This window comes from Nicotiana sylvestris, chromosome 11 (genome assembly GCF_000393655.2).
Source record: "Nicotiana sylvestris chromosome 11, ASM39365v2, whole genome shotgun sequence".
Taxonomy (NCBI): Eukaryota; Viridiplantae; Streptophyta; class Magnoliopsida; order Solanales; family Solanaceae; genus Nicotiana; species Nicotiana sylvestris.
The window spans coordinates 142,886,544-142,895,787 of NC_091067.1; positions in this window are offsets into that span (position 1 = coordinate 142,886,544).

Here is a 9,244-nt window from a genome sequence, read left to right on the forward strand (position 1 = left end):
CTATAGGATTGATTACGCACGAGTGGAATATGATGTTGAGCATGATTTATGCAACAATAAATAGCATGTTGTCACGTATTTGCACGTTAAAAATGATAAATGCGGTATTTAAATAATTGAAAGAAAGTTAAGAAAGAAAACAAAGAGACGAGTCAGTTTCAGCAAATAAAGGAAATCATGAATGCTTGAGAAATATGCAATTAAATCCAAATAAGGGGGAAGGGGTGCACATGTATTAACAGAACAAAACATGCTTAAGAGTAATTCACAAAAAACAACTTCGTTATGGTAAGAGCCTAAAATATTCCCAGTAGAGTCGCCATGCTGTCGCGCCCTCTTTTTTCCTCACGGAGTCCGGGTTTCGACATTTCTTTGGGACAACTCATTTCCTTTTGGGAATTGGGTATGGAATTTGAAGAGTCGCCTACTAACGGATTTAAGGTGCATTAGGGAACCTAAAGCAAATAACTCATAAACTGGTTTGCATTACCAGATATTGGGTAAGGGCTCGAAATAACCTTGAGGGGAAGGTATTAGGCACCCCTCGAGGTCCACAACGGTGGGTCCTGGCCAAACTCGAATTAGGTGAATTAGTCTTATAAGCAAACAAAGCAATTTAGACAAATAGATATTATGTTTAAAACAAGGGATAAAAGGGGTCCTAGGTTTTTTAGCCTATAGGATCACTTCTGTGCAATACTTGGTAATCGTCCCTAAGTTGGGGTACTACACATAACATTAGCGCACAAGTCATCATATCCTTTACTACCCGATTACCCTCCCCTTAATTATTACCTAAGCACTCTAATAGTATTCAGTACGTGCCTTATGCATGCCTGTGGCCCTAAAGATTTTTAGGACCTCTATTTAAAGAAGTTCTAGACTCACCTATATTGTTTAAAAAGAGAAAACTAAGCGACAAACAAAAGTCAGATAGAGTTATCAAATAAAGTTGCAATTAAAGACTCATATTTACCTCCACAAATAGACAAACAATTGCACGCCTCAAACAAACAGTTTTAAACAATTTAAAAGTCTTATAGCAGGATATCTAGATGAGCACAACATATGCAACATTTTTATTAAAGCGGGACAGCAAATACCTAATCAGTTTGCCTACTGATTTTATTACTTCTTGAATCTGGACAGTTTCAAGTGGCAGGAAAATAACAGTTTTAAACCCCGAACTCATGCAACCTACAAGATTGCCTAAATGATAAACGGATAGGATTTTTATAAAGCAGGTGTCTAAGCTGTAAACAGATTACTAATTTTTGCGGCTGATTTTATTTTAAACCCTGTATGCATGATTTCTAAGTGCTGAAACATATTGAAATCCTATAGGCATGAGTTCTAAGTGTAGAAACTGATTGCAAAAACTTATAGACATGGTATCTAAATGCAAAAACTGATTTTAAACATTATAGACATGGTATCTAAATACAGGAACTGATTTAAACCTTATAGGCATGACATCTAAATGCAGGAACTGATTTAAAACCTTATAGACATGGTATTTAAATGCAAAAACTGATTTAAACTTTATTCACATGGTATCTTAATGCAGGAATTGGTTTTAAACCTTCTAGGCATGGTTTCTAGGCGAGTAAAATATCAATCAAATGCCAAGCGGATATCAACAAGGAAATTCCTAGAAACATGATTGCTAATGCACGCATGAAGGTTTGAAGACATGACTATCGATACAAAATTGAGTAACGACTTAGAAGCAAGTTTTCTAATGATGAAAATTCAGGATTCAAGGAATTAGATGAGTCCTATAGGCATGGTTTCTAATGCATATAAATAAACAAACATTGCAGCAACCTATAGGCATGATTTCTACCCGTTCCCAACAAAATATATATAAGAAGCCCTCCTATTTTTACTAATAATCCCAATATCAGTTTTACAAGGAATTATTATTACAAACCAAATATAAATGAATTACAGAATAAAACTGCTATACTATAGGGAGCTTGGATAGGCCCAAAAATATTCCTGGGAGCCATGCCTTCAACCAAGTCTGAAATATGCCACTATTCTCATAGTACACCCAATGGTTTTTTGGTGCGTCAAAGTTTCCAAGGGCCTCAGGGACTCTGGAAAATGCTCACACCAAAAGACTTTTAAAGAAATATTTTTGTGAGCCAGTTTTGGAGAGCCAGCCCCTGTGTGTCAAAGTTCAGATGAGTCTCATGGACTCCTAGGCAGTGCTCACACTAGAGGGGCAGGACCCTAGATGTTCTAAGAGTAGGAGTTGAAAACAGTTTGGATTTTCTGGGGTAAAGAGGAACAAACAGAGTCATTTCAACACTTGGGATTCAAACAGAGATTCTAGCAATCAAACAGTAGGCAACAACAGGATCACAACCACTTCAAGCAAAGTTTCACATTGCCTAGATTGACAGGTATTAAACAAAGAAATGGCATGCTAGGATCAGATTGCCAATCAGACAGTCATATATGAAGGGCAGTAGGGGTTGGGAGCATGAATATCATTAATCAGAAGTCTGTTAGGGGTGAATACTTAAAATAGAACAGAAAGAACATGCTAGTTGAGAAATAAGTAGACATAGGTCTAATTTACATATAAGTAAACATGTAGACATGTTGAAAGTAGGAAGCACATAGGTTTAGTTAAAACAGAAGTAAACATGCTGAAAGCATGAAACACATAGGTTTAATTAAATAGAAGTAGACATGCTGATTACAAGAAATATATAGGTTTAATTAAACAGAAAAAGACATGTTGATTACAGGAAACACATAGGTTTAATTAAATAGAAAAGGACATGTTGATTACAAGGAGCACAATGATTTGATGACATAGAAGTTTGAATTGATAGCAGAAGTAGAGGCATACCACTTAAGAGATAGCAATAGAAGAGTGAAGCAAACAGGGTCCAAAGGTCTAGCCTTGGCTTCCAGCCGGCTAGACAGTGCAACAAATAAAGAGTAGGAAGATTGTGATCGGGGATAAGAGCAAGAACTTTTGTGTGTCTTTCTATGTCTGTGTGCGTGTGTGTTAAAAAAGAGTGAGGCTTATATAGCATTGAGTAGAGTAAAGTAAATAAAGTAAAGCAGTTTAAAGGTTTTCAAATAAGGCAAAGAAAACAATAAGTCAATCAATTAGGCATGACGGGGCCAATCAATAGGCAAAAATCATGGGATTGCATCCAAAAATAACTCGGAATTGAGGTCTAAATAAGGTAAGTGGTAAGTCTGATAGCCAATTAGAGTCAGAACACCAAAAATTCGGCAAGTGGCCGCGCAATTAGTCACACAAATATGGTAACACAAGTAAATAGAGACCAATTTGGGGTTGGTAAGGCAGTTAGCCCATAAATTAAGCTTAATATAAACAATTAAGGCATGTAGTACCAATTAGGAGTCCCGGAATAAGGAATGTATTCAAAAATTACAGGAAGTATTCACCTCAGTAAAACAAAGCAGTTTCAAACCCTGGACAGTTTAGATAATCAATCAATTACTCAAGAATAACAGACAAATATTAGAGTGAACACTGAAATAATCAAACAAACCAAATACTGGAACATAGTCATGCAAGAATCAATAGAAAAAGATAATCAAACACATAGAAATTTTTTGCAGAAACAAAACGAAGTGAAACCCTAGTTCTTAGAAACATTAGTATCGATTAACAGTAAGGAAAACAAAAGATCTTTAAAGAAAAATGCTATAGAAACTCAAAATCTTTTCAGATCTAAAGAGATCTCAACAGCAAATACTAAGGAAGCGAAACCTTAATTTGGAGGGACATCAAAATCAATTAACGATAAAGAGATTTTGTTTTTAAAGAAAACTACTAGATAAACTCAAAATTGCTCCAGATCTACAAGGATATGAACAGATTCAAGTTGAAAAGATGAGGGTTTTGAGAAAAAGGGACGGGGTGAGGGAAAAATCTAACCATAGCCACAAAGACAACAATAATCACAAATATTGATGAACACAAGGCGGGCTCATAAGAAAATGAAGAGCCTAGGTCAACTCTGAGTTGGATCTCTTCGAGATTCCCTCAGAAAACAGCAAGAATCGAACAACCAAAAGAGGTAAGAGGCCGGCAGGGGCCTGAAATCACAGAGGAGCTCTATGGAACGGGTAAGAATCGAAGGGATTTGGCGAAATTTTGGGGGTGACAGCGCTAGGGTTAGGGATAGTTTTAGAGAGAACGGAGAAGAAGAGGGATTCAAGGGCGGCGGTCTTTAGAGAATGGGTAGGGTTTGGGGGGTAGTTTGGATTAAAAAGGAAAGGGAAAATGTGGACCATTGATCTCAAAGAACAACGACCAGGATTAGAGAAGGTTTGGGTTGGTTAGGGGTTATTTAATTTGGGTTGGGGCGTATTGGGCTAAGGTTAATTTAAATTGGGCCGGGGGTCCGAATTTAGACATAATTAAAGGGGCTATTTGTTAAATACCCAATTTATTAATAAAATAATTTGTAAAAATAGCTAATTAAATGATAAAAATAATTTTTATACGTGAAGGTGATTTAAAATAATTATGAAAATATAAAAAGTTATTTTATGTATAGATAATGTAGTTATGCATATGTATGAGCTATTTTTGCAAAAGATGTAATTATAGTCTTAAAAATGCAAATGTAATTGTAAAAATGCAATAAGATATTTGAACACTTATATGAGAGAAAAATGATGAATTTAGATGATTAAATCATCGTAAGGTAATATGAGGGATAATTATTGAATATTTATATAAATAAAAAAATGCAGAAATAACTTGATTTAAGGTCTTTAAAAATTATAAAAAATTGTAAAAATACTTGTGCATGTTTGTAAATTCATGTACTATATTTTCAAAGTATTTATGCATATTTAAAAATATATGAGGGAAAAATTAAGTATCAATAGTTGCCCCTCTTTACCCGGGAAGGGTGAAAGAGTTTTCGGGTAAAGAAATGATGATCGATTTTGACCGAATAGGTGTTTTGGAAAATAGAGGTCGAACCCTGGTCTTTGAGTTGCCTACATATCCCTGGTTGTACAGGAATCAGGCCATGTGTAGTTCTGGATCCAACGGTGAATGAAGCCGATGGAGTTGTTATAGGAATGGTAGCCAATTTCAGTAAAGGTTCTTTTGTGAAGGGTAATGTCGGATGGAGTTATAATTATGAGTCTGGAGTGTAACGAATGTATTATAGGGCAGATATCTGAATGGTCACAGAGTAAGGTGGGTAATTGGTGGGAATTGATTATAATGGCAAAGTGAAAATGGTATGAGCCGAAACCGGAGCGAATATTACTCCTATTTGAAGAACGGTTACCTCCTGGATTACCTGCAAAACTCAAAATACGATGCATGCAAGTATATAGATTACTACGAGAATTTAAACCTGATGCAAATTCCCTTTGGACCATGAAAGATTGTCTTTGGACAGTGCAGATGACGTCCTTAGACTATGATGTCCCGAGCCATGAATTATGAGATAGGTGATTCACAGGTCATGAAATGATGTTCTCGGGCCATGAGAATGGTGCCTATGAACCGTGATGCCTTCGAATAATGATATGCAAGTTTGAGGAATCCTCAGGCCATGACATGGTGTCTTCAGGCTATGGGGATGATGCCTTCGGACTATGACGCCTTTGGATAGGTTGACTATATGTCAGCCCATGAAGTGTAGAGATATGATACCAAAAGTGATAGCAAGACAAAGCTTAGTCTTGTGTGGAGTTTGGGGCCAGAGCTTAACCCGAGGAAAAAAGATAGTGCCAAGTTTAGAATAGAGAAACATTTATGCAGGGAGGGACAATGCTTAGTCCTATGAGAAGGTAGTGCTTAGCCTTATGCAAATACGGAGGCAGGGCTTAGCCACATGCAAGACTTGAGACAGGGCTTAGTCTCATGTAGATAGGGAGGCAGAGCTTAGCCTCATGCAAGATTGAAGATATGGCTTAGTCTCATGCAAGGGGAAGGCAATTCTTAGCCTTACGCAAATATGGAGGCAAGTATTAGCCTCATACAAGATTGGAGACAAGGCTTAGTCTCATGCAAGGGGAAGGCAATGCTTAGCCTTACGCAAATATGGAGGCAGGGCTTAGCCTCATGCAAGATTGGAGACAGAGCTTAGTCTCATGCAAGGGGAAGGCAATCCTTAGCCTTATGCAAATATGGAGGCAGGGCTTAGCCTCATGCGCGATTGGAGATAGGGCTTAGTCTCATGCAAGGGGAAGGTAACGCTTAGCCTTATGCAAATATGGAGGCAAGGCATAACGTCATGCAAGATTTGAGACAAGGCTTAGTCTCATGCAAAGAGAAGGCAGTGCATAGCCTTATGCAAATGTGGAGGCAGAGCTTAGCCTCATGCAAGATTTGAGACAAGGCTTAGTTTCATGCAAAGAGAAGGCAGTGCTTAGCCTTATGCAAATATGGAGGCAAGGTTTAGCCTCATGCAAGATTTGATACAAGGCTTAGTCTCATGCAAAGAGAAGGCAGCGCTTAGCCTTATGCAAATGTGGAGGCAAGGCTTAGTCTCATGCAAGATTTGAGACAAGGCATAGTCTCATGCAAGGAGAAGGCAATGCTTAGCCTTATGCAGTGAACAAGTAGCAAATAGGAGTAGAATGTGTCTTAGCTGGAGATATATTTGTGTCTGGTGGCCCAATTGATAGTGATTTTGCTGCGTGTATATTTGTGAATACTCCTGTTATGTCCATTATGTCTGCACCCAAAGAAAAGTCGTGGGTTTTGTAAGGGGAGGTTGGTTCGTGCCTTTGTCTGCTAGCTGTGCTTTGCTCTATTATGGAGGACCTGTTTGAGTTGCCCTAGGTAACACCTGGCTGTCACGGAAATAGAGTTTTTGAAAATATGCACTTATTGATGAAAATAGAGTTATTTTAGAAAACATAGTGAAATATCAAGTAATTTTAGATGAACAAATCACTGTAACACATTTCAGAGACATTATAACTTTCTTGTATTAGAATTTTGAGGGTCCTCCTCAAAATTTTGTCCCAGCTTGGTAAATGATCCTTCGGCCGTTTTGCGTGCGATGAAACTTGCTGAACCTTCTCCGAGATTTTGAGAATCCTTCTCAAAATTCTGCCCTAGTTTCTTAACCAATTTCTGACTATCAGGCATATGATGGCGTTGGCTGGACTTGCTCCGGAATTTTGAGGGTCCTCCTCAAAATTCTGCCCCAATTTCTGGTGTTGGGGGACATGAAGATTTTATTAAGATATGACTGAACCCACAAGGCTGCCTACATATTCCCTCTTAAATGGGAATCAGGTCAAGCGTAGTTCAGTTACATCATATGAAGGAATGTGAACAATCTAAACGTAGTATCTCTTGACTGCATCTAAATTGATTGGTTTCAGCCATACTTCTCCATCCATTTCTGCAAGTATGAGTGCTCCTCCTATTAGCACCCGGTGAACCATGTAAGGACCTTGCCAGTTGGGAGAGAATTTCCCTTTGGCTTCATCTTGATGCTGGAAGATCTTCTTCAGCACCAACTGTCCCGGTGCAAATTGTCTTGGTTTGACCCTTTTGTTGAAAGCTCTAGACATTCTATTCTGATAAAGCTGACTGTGACATACTGCGTTCATTCTTTTTCTGTCTATAAGGGCCAGTTGCTCATAGTGACTCCTTATCTATTCTACATCATTGAGTTCGACTTCCTGTATTATCCTTAAAGAGGGAATTTCTACCTCAGCTGGAATGACAGCTTCGGTACCATAAACCAGTAAATAGGGGGTTGCCCCGGTTGATGTGCGGACCGTAGTGCGGTACCCCAATAGGGAAAAGGGTAACTTCTCATGCCATTATTTGTGATTTTCTACATCTTCCTTAGTATCTTCTTGATTTTTTATTGGAAGCTTCCACAACTACATTCATTTGAGGCATGTATGTTGTAGAGTTTTAGTGCTTGATTTTAAAGGTTTCACACATGGATTTCATCAGGTCACTGTTGATATTGGCAGCATTATTAGTGATAATGGACTCGGGAACTACGAATCGGCAAACAATACGATCCTTGACAAAGTCCGCGACAACTTTCTTGGTTACAATTTTGTAAGATGCGGCCTCTACTCATTTTGTGAAATAGTCGATGACCACTAAAATGAACCGGTGCCCGTTTGAAGTAGTGGACTATCTCAGATCGATGACATCCATTCCCAAGTCAGCAAAAGACCAAGGTGCACTTGTTGTATTGAGCTCGTTTGGTGGTACCTTTATCATGTCCGCATGTACCTGGCACTGGTGGCATTTCTGTACGTACCAGATGCAATCCATTTCCATGGTCATCCAAAAGTATCCAGCTCTGAGTATCTTCTTGGCTAGAACAAAACCATTCATATGTGGTCCACAAGTTCTGGCATCTTTTCTCAACATTTTGAAGATGGGCTCACATATACCTGTGGACTATGCTATGAAGTGGCGGATGTAGTTAAGGCGTCCTAGGAAGCTCATTACGTACTTTTTGCTCTTTGGTGGTGGTAACTCTTGGATAACCTTAACTTTGGACAGGTCCAACTCGATTCCTTGGCGGCTCACAATGTCTCCCAGCAGATTTCCAGCGGGAAGCACGAATGCACATTTTGTGGGGTTCAATTTTAGATTGTACCTCCTTAGCCTGTCAAAGAACATTCTCAAATCCACTATATGATCTGGGCCCTCTTGGACTTGATGATGACGTCGTCAACATACACCTCTATTTTCTTGTGTATCATATCATGGAAGATGGTTGTCATGGCTCTCATGTAAGTAGCCCCAACATTCTTTAGACCGAATGGCATCATCTTGTAGCAGTATACTCCCCACAGTGTGATGAAAGATGTTTTCTCTACGTCTTCTTCATCCATCTAGATCTGGTGATAACCCGCGAAACAATCTATAAAGGATTAGAGTTCATGCTTGGCGCAATTATCGATCAGGATGTGTATATTCGGTAGTGAAAAATCATCCTTGGGACTTGCTCTGTTTAAATCTCGATAGTCAACACACACCTTCACTTTCCATCTTTCTTCGGAACTGGTACAGTGTTGGCTAGCCAGGTTGGGTACTCAACTACCTTGAGGACCTTAGCTTTGATTTGCTTAGTGACTTCCTCCTTGATTTTCAGGCTCCTGTCTGGTTTGAACTTTCTGAGTTTCTGCTTTACTGGCGGACACATTGGATTGGTAGGCAACTTGTGAGCCACTATGGGTGTGCTCAGACCGGTCATGTGATCCTATGACCATGCAAATATATCCC